The sequence below is a fragment of the Leucopleurus acutus genome (genome assembly GCF_964270905.1).
Source record: "Leucopleurus acutus genome assembly, chromosome: 18".
NCBI lineage: Eukaryota > Metazoa > Chordata > Mammalia > Artiodactyla > Delphinidae > Leucopleurus > Leucopleurus acutus.
Window position 1 is genome coordinate 65,945,228 of NC_139160.1, and position 12,650 is coordinate 65,957,877.

General features: G+C 45.4%; 1 protein-coding gene across 4 annotated transcripts in view; it reads left to right on the top strand.

Annotated features, from left to right (window-relative positions):
• The first annotated feature begins 347 nt into the window (after window positions 1–347).
• MBNL2 (muscleblind like splicing regulator 2) overlaps window positions 348–12,650 on the top strand; it is a 152,265-nt gene continuing 139,962 nt past the window's right edge. For all 4 annotated transcript variants that reach the window (XM_082859571.1, XM_082859570.1, XM_082859573.1 and 1 more), the window contains exon 1: window positions 348–576. The gene's annotated coding sequence lies outside the window, so the exon portion shown is untranslated. The remainder of the gene's footprint in view (window positions 577–12,650) is intronic.

Genomic DNA, 12,650 nt, shown 5'->3' on the forward strand with positions numbered 1-12,650 from the left:
GACTTCAGTTTCATGTACAACCTGGATTTTTCCTAAATCTGCAGAGTTTTCTGTTTTCCAAAGTATCGACAATGCAGCCACAAGCTTTGGGCTGGCTGTCTTAAAGGGTGTTTTCCGGAGCTACCCCTCTCTCTGCTCTGCCAATTATGTGCCACTTTGTCTTGGTGCTCTGATTGCTTTCTTCTGAGAGGGAAATTCCTCTTTCATCAGTATGGATGCACTGTTTTCACACACTGCAAGTGCTGTGTTGCTGTGTCAGTCATCCTATTAGGGCCAGTTTCAGACGAGTAGGGCTGACGAACTTGCTGGGGATTGGCTGCTCACAGCTGGGAGGGATTTGTCGGAAGGAAGGGCTGCAGCTTACAGCAACAGAGTTTAGACTGTCTTTGCTTCATCATCTGAAGGCAAAATTTTCCAGATACGGCAGACGGCTCTCAGAGTACAATAAACAGGGAATGAGAACTATTTACATGGAAATTTCTTCCTCATGATGCAGCGGAGAAGCCTCGGCCGCTTGATTTTGCCAGATGTTCCTGGGGTTACTGTAAAAGGAAAGGAGAGGCAGAGCTAAACAAGGTAGGGAAATCATCCCCCCCTTCTTTTTTTTTTTTTTTTTTTTTTTTTCCTGAATGTTTAAAGAGTTTGCTGCAGTATGCTGCATTCCGTGTATGTTGCTTAGGGAAGCCAGGGAAACCGGATTCCACTAGTTCAAATGTAATACTTGCAGGGGGGACCCTGGAGTTTTACGTAACATTTTGATTCGAGAAAGAGAAATGGCAAAGCGTGAATCTGTGCTGCCTGTTTGGGGTGAGGCATAAAACGAGTTTTTATTCAAAGAATAGATCCATTGATTACTCAACAAAAACCATTTGAATTCTTGGGAGCATTGTTATTTTCTTGTTCTAGAAAATGTTCATACTGTCGTAGTTAGCTCCCGAATCAATAAAGTTTACGTCGATCCTGTTATTTGAAAACAGACTCGTAATTAAGAAAAAGAAAAAAAAACTTCACGGTAAATAATTATCAATTGGACGTTTAGCCCAAAAAATACGTCTACTTATTGGAAATTAGGGACCTACCTAGCTCTCCAATGCCACGGCTTTAACTGAGTTTCAAAAGGACATTTTTAACAAGCCAGCAAGAGGTAGCTTTCTGACAAGTTTTTGATACTGTAGTTCAATGTTTACATTTCTTTTTCTGGCATGTCTGAGCCTTTGTTTCCAGCTTAAAAGTGGAACCATTATATTCAAAAGTAAAGCTGGGTTAATAATGCTTACTGCAATTATCTGATCTTTATGCATTTTTAATGAGAACACACAGCCAGCAGAATAATTTAATGAGGGCAGGCTAGCTTTTAAGGCTGTGTTTTCACTGTGCCGAACCATATCAACTTTCTAGCCGAGAAGCAGCAGTGAGAAATGATGGAGAAGATTTATTTTTAACACACTTGGCCCAAGAGAAGGAAAGGATATATTTGTTAAAGAATTCTTTCTGCCCTTTTCCGTTTTAAATTTCTGCCAGGCATGAGGAAACTGTGCTTTTTTGTTAGGCCTCAGAAGCATATGTTTACAATAAATGTGTAACATTTTTAGAATAGTTAGCAAGCACTGAAGCAAAGAAAAAAAAAATCTGACTTGCGTAACCATCACCACCGTGAATGTTGTTCAAGAAACATCACTGGCCTTTGAAAAGACAAAGGTTAAGTGGAAAGATATTTGTTAATTGAGTAATATGTGCATTTTGAGGATAATAAAGTAAAAAGATAAAGAGGTTCTATAACCTGTACATAAGATGAAGTTTCTTCAGCTAGCTTGCCTGTTTTGGAAGAAGCCGTAGAAGTACTCATTTAAATAAGGGCAATGCCACGTAGATTCTTCCAGACCCACTGTTTTTACTTTCAAGGAGAAGTGCAGGACACTAGCCCAGAACTTCTGACGTCATCTCCCAACTATTTCTGCTGTGTGTTTTTTATTCAAGCTCGTGGAGAGGAATATTTTTTTATGTCCTGGCTAGGAACGTTCTAACTGTCACTTGGCAGGTCTTGAGTTAGGTCTTCATATTCCCGTCCTTTCTAAACCCTAAACCGACCTCCAGCAGAAATAGGGCATCTTCTCCTACCTGCTTCCTCATGTCGGGCAGGTCAGGGCGGTTTTTCTGCAGGACCCTGGCTGTGCTGACTGGAAGCGGCAGGGAGTAGAGCACGGCTCTGCTTCTGGTCCCACTTCCCCTCAGTGCAGCCCAGCACTGCCCCCCTGGGCAAACAGTCCCCGTGGCCCCATTCCTAGCTCCCCCAGAGCCACTTTTTAGGACCCAGGTTATGCCACCGAGTTCGCGGCTGGTCGTGATGGTGGGAACGGCCGCTCTGATAGAAAGAGCACCGTGTCCTCGTGCGGATGGACCCAAGGAAGGGCAGTCCAGTACTGCAGGCTGTTCATCCCGTGTCACAAGTGGCAACCTCGGTCGTCGCGATCAGGGGATGGTTAGTTTTTAATAAGGAGGCTTTTCAGAAAGAATTTCCGTTAGAACAGCTTGGAGTTCTCGGGAGTTCCCAGTCCTTGTCTGCATCCTCTTCAGGACTGCCTGTGTTGTGTAGCCTCGATCAAGCACCCATCTCAATTTTTCTCTCTCTTAATAGAATCGAATACTTGCTACACTTTCCTTCATACTTCTAGCATTTTGAGAGGTCTTGACCTTGCATCCAAAAAACAAAAAAAAGTTGTTTGTCTGTTGACACAGTGAGCTAGTTAAAGTACAAAGGGATAAAACCTCCCTATTAACGAAACTGGCAAATGCCTTAGGGTGTTAAGATATATAGTCATATATACAGAACCCTTCAATCTACTTCATGTTCATGTACGTTTTCTAGGGCTATTTATCCTTAGACCAACGCATACAATTTCCAAGGAAATCAGAGCATTGCTGTGTGCATTTTCTCCGTGGATCTTGTGCAATATACTAGAAACTGTGCAAACCAGACCCTTCAGACACAGGCCTTGCAGTGCCCGAAGCATTTAGTGCTTTTTTCTTTGACTTTGGTATTACATGTGTGCAAGTGGAGTGAATGAGAGAGAGAATGAGAGGAAAGGAGACAAATACGCTTGTGAAATCTACTGGTTGTGCAGTGTTACTGGTTAACAGCCTGCCTTCTCCCTGCTAGTTGTTTTAATTTGCTGTTGCTATGGTAAACACAAATCAATATCACATGGCCAGTCCCGCTCGGGGAGTGCCACAGAGATTCAAGATCAGGTACTCACGCTTCCAAGCAAGAATTGGGAGAAGCGGATTCAGAGGTTGAGTTTGAGGGATTTCCTTATGGGAGACCGATAAGGTTCAGGCTTGCATGCGTTTTCTCTTCCTTTCTTCCTGCACTTTCCTACCGGTAACGAGAAAAGCTGGGTATTGTATGTCAACGAGACGTCAATAAGAAAAAAAAAAAAATGGGAAGGCCTACTGATTTGTTTACATTTTCCAAGATGACAAAACATATTATCAACATAGAAGGAGGCTGGCCACGTGGCAAGTGGCAAAGGATTCTGATTAACGAAGAGGTGGGACACCTGCAGGACCTGTTGGTTGTGAAAACATAGTTTGGGGTCTTGAGTAGCTCCAGGTACAGCTGCACAGGAGAGCTGGTAGGTCAGAAACAGTTGTGACTGCCGTGTCAGGCAGAGAAAGCTGGCATCTCTGGGGAGCAGGTGGGCAGGGGGGCGAGGGGCGTTATGGAAAGATAGGGAGGTGTGAGGCATCAATGTCACCCCGGAGCAAAGTCACGAGAAAGCTGTAGGTCCAAAGGCAGGCCAGGTGAGCACGGAAGCCCGGGGGTAGAGCAGCACAGGGGCAGGACACTTAGCTCCTCTCATAAAACCTGCCTGAGGCCCAACCTGAAGGCCCAGCAAAGAAAGAGAGGAAGTGGCTGTGAAGAGAAGTAAAGATGTCATGTGCCCAGGCATACTTTCTGGAAGGAACCAGATGGGCACAGATGTCCCCTGCCGGGTGGAGCAAGGAACTTGGTACTTCATGCTTTGCTTTATTTCAGAAGAACGATGCAGGACGACTTAGCTGGGCTTTGTAAATTAGTTGCAGTACTGTGTTTTACCTCCAGATTTTTACTCAGCTCAGTTGTTTTTTGTTGTTTTGTTTTGTTTTGTTTAATGTGCACAAACTCTTAGTTGCAGCTGTGATAATATTCATAGTAAGGGGCTCAAGGTGGCGTCATGGCTGGTCTACATCAGGCCATGCCTCCAATTGCTCGGCCTCGTTGAGCTGAAGCTGGTCCCCGCTCTGTTGCTGAGAGTGAACATAGGTGTGAGAGGCGAGGCCATAGGGTTTCTTCTGTGATCCGGAGCCACAGTGCTGATGGATAAGTTTTCGGCTGGCCTTCTCCCCTCAATATGGCAGAAACGCTTGGTCATAAAAGTGGACCCACTGATTTACCTTAGTGCTCTGACAAAGACTGCATTGTCTCCGAGATCCTAGGTCGGTATAGTCCATCAATCAGTCAACAAGTGTTTATTAAACACCTCTTGGCTCCCCTGGCTTTTGCCATTTGGTTAGAACAAGTCAATTACCTAATAGCTAACTTTGAGTATGTGCAAAATGTAGGACAGAAAGAAACAATGCGGAATTGTAAGTTTCAAAGACTTTAGTAATAACTTTATTGGCTAACATTAATTTAACATTGTTAACCATCAAACATTAATTGTAGGTTTGAGACAGTTTTGGTGTTTGGGGGAGGTGTAAGAGAAGGAATTTTGAGTTTTAACTCTAATTTCTTCACCTCTACTGTATTTCTCAGCATAATACTGTTTAAATAACATATAATGATGTACGATCAGCAACAGACGTATGAGAAATGCTGCCTCCACAAATCCAAACTATGAGGCTGTGGAGAGCGTCCCCCCATCTCAGCAAGCTGAGAGACAGCCCCGAAATGACTGGGGAATATGGGTGCATCGTCCAAAAGGATCTTAGCCATCAATCAGCAAAAGGAAATCCTAGACCCTCTCCCACACTTCTGAGCCTCGGGGTGGCTGAGATCTCACCGTCCCCATCCCAGCAAGGAAACCTGATTCCCGACCCTGGAGGGTTAAGCTCCACCACCACCCCCACACACAACTCTTTTTTAAAAGCACAGTTACTTTTAAAACAATCTATTTCCCTTTATAAACACAAAGTTTTTGTTTTGCTTTGTTTTTCACCCTGACATCAAAATTAATGTGTGTTCTCTGGGCACAGACAAGCCACAAGTTTGGGAAGAGCTGGGAGAGGAGACTGAGGGGGTAAGGGGGCCTCAAGAATTCTTTTCAGCGATGGGTCCTGGCAGGCAGATGGGCAGGTTCTAAGGTCTAGGAGCATCGAGGCGAGCTGGTTGCCAGAGAAGAGCTCTGGGGGAGTGAGCCATCTCAGAAGACAGCAGAAGGAGGCAGGAGGCATGGAAGACGCTGCAGGTCCCTGGGCCTGAGCAGTTTGCAATCCACACTAGCTGGGGATACTCACAAACAAGATAAGGGCAGCTCAGCACACAAATGCCATCAGAAGGAAATTAGCATATGTATAGTTCTGTACCCTCTACAGAGGGCTTTCACAGACTTTATCTCAATTAACAGTTCAAACAGTGGGTTAAAAACTGGGAGCCTAAGGTTAGAGCATGCCTGTGAGGATGTCCTAGGTAAAGCTTCTGGCGGAGATGAGTTGTAAACCGGATTTTAAAAACTTTTATTCATTGATTTTTTTCAGTGTTGGATTTGAATTTAGAAAGCCAGGAGACACAAGTGCTCCTGGTTACAAGTATGCGTGTCACCTTCTCCTGTCCCCAGATGCTTTCTTGGACAACTCCACTTCAAAACTAGTACAGGAGGCAGACCGGATGTGGCAGCAGAGCAGGAGAGGTTGGTTGGCTTCGCTTTCCCAGCTCTGACTGCTCAGAAGTCATTAGGAGACAAAACCTACACTAGTTTCATGCCCCAACCCAGGCACACAGTGGCAACGTGAGTCTGGCTATGACTGGCAAGGAGGTGCTTCTAGAACATAACATTCGTAAATGGTTGTAAAAAGCTCACAGGTCAGGGAAAAACTGTAGTCAACAATGAACCCAAAATTCAAAGTAGTCCATTTGCCCATTAGAGCACCTCACTGAGTTCTCTTAAGCCTGTTAAAGGGGTTAGGGCAGAAATTAATATTTTAGTCGCATGTGTTATAAACTAGGTGCTTAACACACATATCTTGTGTATTTTGAACCTTAAAAGAACTTCATGAAGTTAATGTTTTCCCCACAAAGTTAACGCTGGCCAATAGAAGTTCTGAAAGTTTCCGGAACACACCCGTGATCCCACAGCTGGTATCTGGCAGAGCCAGGATTTAAACTCAGGCCCGATCATACCTCCAACTCCTATAGGGAGGCAGCACCATGTTTTCAGCTGAGCAAATAAAAGAGAGGAAATAAAAATAATTTATTTGCAGAAAGAAAGCTCAAGGTGAAGGTAGGAGGCCGATTCTTTTAGAAATCTCAGATGGGCTTTATAGAGTTTACATTATGATACATAAATACTGAATGTAATAACACTAGCATCTTACTTCATATATCATTTCTGTTTTTATGCTTATCGTCTCTTTTAATGGCCACAAAGCCCCCTATGTGTCCCCATCTGATAAATTAAATAAAAACCCAACTTGAGTGAGGTTAAGCAATGTGTTAAAAATCTCACTAGCCAAACGGCGGAAAAGCTGGTCCTCAAAACTGTGGGAATCTGTGCATATGATATTCAATGAGATCAAACAGTCTTTAAATGAAATGACACTGCAGCCTGACTTGGAGTTTTCTTGCAATGGATGTTGCATACTGGACTAGAGCTCAACCCAAGCAATTTTGGGAAGACAGTATGTTTTTGATTAAGATATTGAATTACTTTTAAAAAATCTATCTATTTCGGGCATCCGAGATACGAGCTTCCCCTAATCAACTTAAAAGTATTGGTGAAGTATATATTATGTCAGTGATTTACTGCTTGTAGTTTTCAATGCTCTGGGAGTTCAGGAAAGTGGAACTCCTTTGGGTTGGAGTACTAGATAAGGCTTCGAAGAGGAAGAGGTACTTCCTCTAGCTCTCTATGGATGTACTGTCTCTAGATCAGTGTTTCTACAATGGGATGTTTACACCCCAAGCCTAGGGCAAGGCCATCATCTCCGTGAGGAAAGGAAATAGTTGAAATTACATCTTATATGTTATTTAACCCGTCCTTTAAAAATGTCACGTTTCACATGTGTGATAATGTATGTAGCATATTAGTATTGTTATGCAAGTATAACATTTATAAATAAGTAACTAACCTTATAATGGTTGTTCCTGCATGAAAGTATTTTTCTGATGGGGATATATGATCTAAAAAGTTTGGAGAGGACAATAGTCAAAAATAGAGGAAGGAAGATTATCTCTAGAAGGGAGGAACAGCATGATGTAATGTAGGGGCCAGTGTGGAACTTTGAAGAATAGGGATTAAATGCTGGAAAAGAAGCATTTTTTCAGTGTGGAAATAAGTTTAGACAGAGTGGGGGAGTGCGAATATGGGAGAACTAAAGAGCCATGTGGAAGAGTTTAATTTGTTACCTACAGCATCACGTCTAATGCTTTATAAGGATTGAATTGAACTTGTGAGGTCAGGTTAGAGGTTAGAAAATTTGTAACAAGTGATGCCACTGGCCGGAAAACTTTTGCAGTATTTCAGGCGTTGTGTGGGAAGGAGTTGGCTTAGAATGGCCGAGTGAGGATGGAGGAGATAAGGGCAAATCTAAAAGGTGTCTTGAAGGAAAAATAATAGAGGCTAGTGAGAGCTCAGAAGAGCCAAAGTGACACTGGAGTTTCTAGCAGGAGAAATATCTGTGGGACCCTAACAGAAAATAGGGGTAGATGGAAAAAGGGGCCCATCATGGGAATGGGGTCAGGGGAGGGAGGGAGGATGAGTTTTGAGTTTTGAGTCCTGGTAATGGTGTTTTAGCTAACGATGGGTCATCGAAGTGGGTCATCCGTAGACATCTGACAACAAGAAATGGAGAACAGCTTAGGCACCAGGCTGCAAATGTAAACTGAGACACACCTGTGTTGAAGCCATTGTCGAGGCCAGGAGTGCTTACTGCCTCCAAGAAGAAGGGAACATAAATGGAGATGGGGAGATGACCAAGGATGAGCCTTGGGGAAGACTGCCCGGGCCCAGAGAGAATAAGAGCTAGCAAGGAATCAGGAAAACGAATACCCACAAAGGAGCAAAACTGTCAATCAAAAAATAAGTAACCAAGACTGTTGCGCACCATACCACGGCCTCCACGGCTCCTGTGCTGCATCGTTCTGCCGGGGCTTACCCTCTCTGACATGAGTGCTCAGCCCGTGGTCCTCGTGGAGGCCAATATCAACTCAATGCCATGGTGAGAGCCACAGAGTATCGGCGGATAAGGAGAACTTCCTACCTGGATCTTTCATGTAGATACAGATATAGATATTTGACTCTTTAAAAAGTAACTCTTCACTAATAACCAAAAGAAAGCATTTAAAACCAACAATAATTGTTGATCAAGATGTATGCATCTGCATCTCAAAATATACATTTTGAGGGTGTAAGTGGTTAGGGCAGTCATTCCAGAGTGATTGGAGATCTTGCTGTTGTCAGAGACCTAGGAACAGGCCTTTGACCTGTTGTCAAAGACCTAGGGCTCGTTCATTGCTGGCTCTAGCAGGCGTCAGCTGAACCCAGCTGTAAGGACTACTCCGAAGGAAATGAGAAAGTACCCCCATACCTACAGTGAGCAGGCCAGAACAGCACCCCTCACACTTTCGTGTGCACGGCAGACCACTGGGGGTCGAATTCAAACTGTAGGTCTTGATTCGGTAGATGAGGAGCGGGGTCCGAGATTGTGCATTCCTCCCGGAGGAAGATGATGCTTGTTGCTTGCCCTGGAGGCTTTGCTGGCGTGAACGTAGACGGCGGTGGGCCTCCGGGTCTGAGATGATTCTAAAGGAGGCTCTGTGGGGCTGAGGGCCAGGACCGGCTTCCTCCATCCAGGAGGCCTTCCCAGGCTTCCCGGGCCCAAGAGTGGAGCAGAGGTCGAGCCGGCTTATCCTGTAAGCCTTGCACCGAAGCTGCTGTGGTGGAGGCCACGAAGGTGAGCCTTCCAGCAGTTTCCAGCAGCTCCGTGGCCACAGCAGCAGGTCTGTGGATGGCGCCCCGTGCCCGCGATGGCCGTTTTCTCTGCGGACACAGACTCTCACCAATTCCCAAAAAGATTTGCTCACTGCCTCCAGGGAAGGCTAGTGTGTCTGTTTCCACATCTGCTCCAGAGATATCTTTTCCCACCAAATATATGTGTTCAAAATCAGCCAGACTTTTCCCTCTAGACAGTGGTCGGAGCTGGAGCCTGTGAGTCTGACAGCCTCAGCGGGTTACTTCGGGGAACTCTGACAAACCCAGCATTTCCCTTAGGATGCTCTCATTCTCCCCTCATTCCCTCCAAAGAATAGGAAGAGTGTAGAGGAAGTGTTATGTGCAATTAAAATCACATTTGTTTAAACATGCTAGTTTTAAAGTCTCATGCTATGAGTGAAGACGTTAAGAGAAACGACAGCTGTCGCAGGTGGTGGCTTCAGTGAAACTGTGGACAGTCTTAGATCTTGTTTCATGTCCGTCTGCCTTCCCTGCCCTCGGGAACTTCATTTTTCTGTATGTCCAGCATGTGGCCCCCTCTCTCCTAGAACCAGGGGTCCCGCTAACCGGATTCAGAGAAAGTCTTCCCTGCCCAGATGCCCTTTTAGCCCACACACAAGACGACCGGTATTTTTATGCATTTTTAATTTACCAATAACCTTTTAGGACTGAAAGGAAACAAGTATTTATTGAGTGTCTACTATATGCCAAGCCCTCTGCTGAGAGCTTTATGTACATCAACTCAGTTAAACCTTTCTACAAAGAAAATAAAGTCCCAGGAGGCTGAGTTCCTTGCCAAGGTCACACATGAACAAGTGACACAGAGCAGGGGGTGAAACTCCAGTTGGCAGGTCTCCGAACACCCAGACCTTTTCCAACGGTGCTTACTTGGGGGTAGCAACAAAAGGGGTTTGCTTCGGGAAAACTTCTCTCTCATTTGCACGTACTGTTAGCAGAATTCACTAAACGGTTAAATAGAACACAAACAAGCAATTCCTGGCAGCCTGGGCAGGCATGAGTTCAGTTTTAGCCGTGAGTTCCTCCTCACAAAGGGACCTGGGAAATCTCCAGGGACAGCTAGAGCATCATCTTCATTATTTGTTGTGATCAGTGGGCCTTTTCCTTACTCCTGAATCTCCTCTGTGTCTGTGTGTGTGTGTCTGTGTGTGTGTGTGTCCAGGTGCGCAGGAAGATGCTTAAAGAAAGATCTCCTCCGAGGTGCCTTCTAGATACTTTCAATTGATAACACGCTCATTATCAGCTGTGAGGCCTGTGTGAAAGTGAGATGCTCTGTGTGGCTGTGGTTTGCTACCCTCTAGGAGGACTTAGAAATCCCCTTTCCTTGCCATCAACTTCCCTGTTCTCGTGCAGGGCTGTTTACACTCACGCGTGTCACCCGTTCTCTGGTGGGGGCACATGTTCCACCTCTCGGGCTGCATCTCCTGACCATCGTGGCACCGCAGGCTCTCCTTCTCCCTTACTCTGCTGGCTCCTGAGCTGACCCATGACCTCTCTCCCCGGGTTCTCTTCTCTCTGCCAAGGCTGTACCTGGCACCCCTCCTAAATGGCACACAGATGCCCCATGTCTCTGGGGTTCTAGTCACACCCGACTCTTAGCTGGTAGAAAGGACTCTTTATTTGCCCCTGAGGAAGCCCATCACTTGAACCCTGAAGTATCAGCTTCCTGGCATCCACCACAAAGACCGTCCCCTCAGGAAACAAAACAAACCCTATCTCCAGAGTTTCCCTGTTTCTTTTCTTCAAAGTTCCCTATTGCAGCTAAGCTGCAATTAAGAGGCAGGCTCAAAGGGACTCAGCTGCCTCTGGGGCTGCCGGGACCCAGCAGAGCTTTGGCCTTTTTAACTCTTTGCTTCCTGTGACCTGCTGCGCGTCTCTGCTCCTCTGGGTGCTCAGGTATCAGGAGGGTGAGCTGTGGGGAGACATCGGGGTCGGCAGAGGAGCTTTGCACACCCCACCAGATTCTGATCGCCCCTCCGAGAGCCACCCAACTGACGAAACCCACAAATGTGCGATGAAAAGCAGAAGGGAATCCCAAGATGGAAGGAATTGGCGGGACTAGCTGGCACAATTCGCGTCTACCCTCTGCCACGGTCCTGCCAAGCAGACTCTAACTGGGGTTCATCCGTCTCTATGTGCCGGCCAGTCACGACCCCACGATGCAAGCAAACCATAGCGCTTTGTTATGAAATTCTTCCCTGTGCTGAAACGACATGTGACTCCCCAGGACCTTCAGTGCTCAGCCCTCGTTCAGGCCTTTGGATTGACCCTAAGCAAGTCAAATGCCCCTTCGGCAGACGAGCCCCTTCGCATATTTAAAGACAGCAAACAAGCCTCCTCTGATAGGAGCAGCAGGCATTGCCTGTTGTTTTCGGGAAAGAGCACTTTATTTATGCAACCGAAGACACACAGTTTTTCTGGCAGCTTTGTTGCATTGCTGACCCATATTGGTATTGTACTTGAACCTTGAACCAGCTGTGGTAGAGAAGGGGGTGGGGCTCTCCATTTTCCCTCAGCTCTGTTCAGGCCTGAGCACAGTGGGGAAAAGGTGATGGATGGAGGTGAAGCGGTGGAGGGACAGACAGCTTCCCCAACTGCACGGAAGGGTTGAAAATTGTCTTCCGTTCCAACAATAGGCTCTAGGCACCTCTGGAAATGCCTGGCAAGTTCCTGGGCATTGACTTGCAAAACCACCCATAGATAGATAGCTAGATGGATAGATAGATGGATAGATGGATAGATAGATGGGAGATAGATAAGAAATAGATAAATAGATAGATATAGATTAATATATATGTATCTATATAATACACTCAGATAGAGATTAATAAAGATACACCTATAGATAGATATAGATTTAGATTACTGTATAAATAGATGGTTATAGATACAGATTAATATTTATATATACAGATAGAGATAGGTAGATAAAGATACAGATAAATGTATACACAAATAGATAGCTATATAGATTAGTATATATACACAGATGTAGATTGATTGATAGACAGATGATAGAAAGACAGATCAATGATGCTGTTCACACAACTTGAATACCATGTTAAGGCAGTTTCAGAGGTGAAGTACGTGTTTTGGGTTTCCTTTTGTTTTATTGCGTTTGTCTTCTGGCACGACGAAAGGGCAATCGTTTTAGCAGTAGCTCTGAGTCTTCCAGAGTTTCTCTGCGGCTCTCAGCACAGTCCTCAGCAGCTTAGAGACACACTCTGCCATCAGGAGATGCCAAGGTCACCGAAGGAACTAATTAATCCCAGCTCCAGTCTACAGCAGGCTGCACTAACCTGCCCGCCTTCCTCCGAGTGGGAGAAAGAAACCAGGAAGGATTTTCTCCCTCAGCTCTGCCCGGGCCTACTCAGGGCCTCCCTGAACAAACAAAGGGAGGCAGGGAAGGCTGGTAAACCATTTCCCGACTAACTGGCCAGGTTT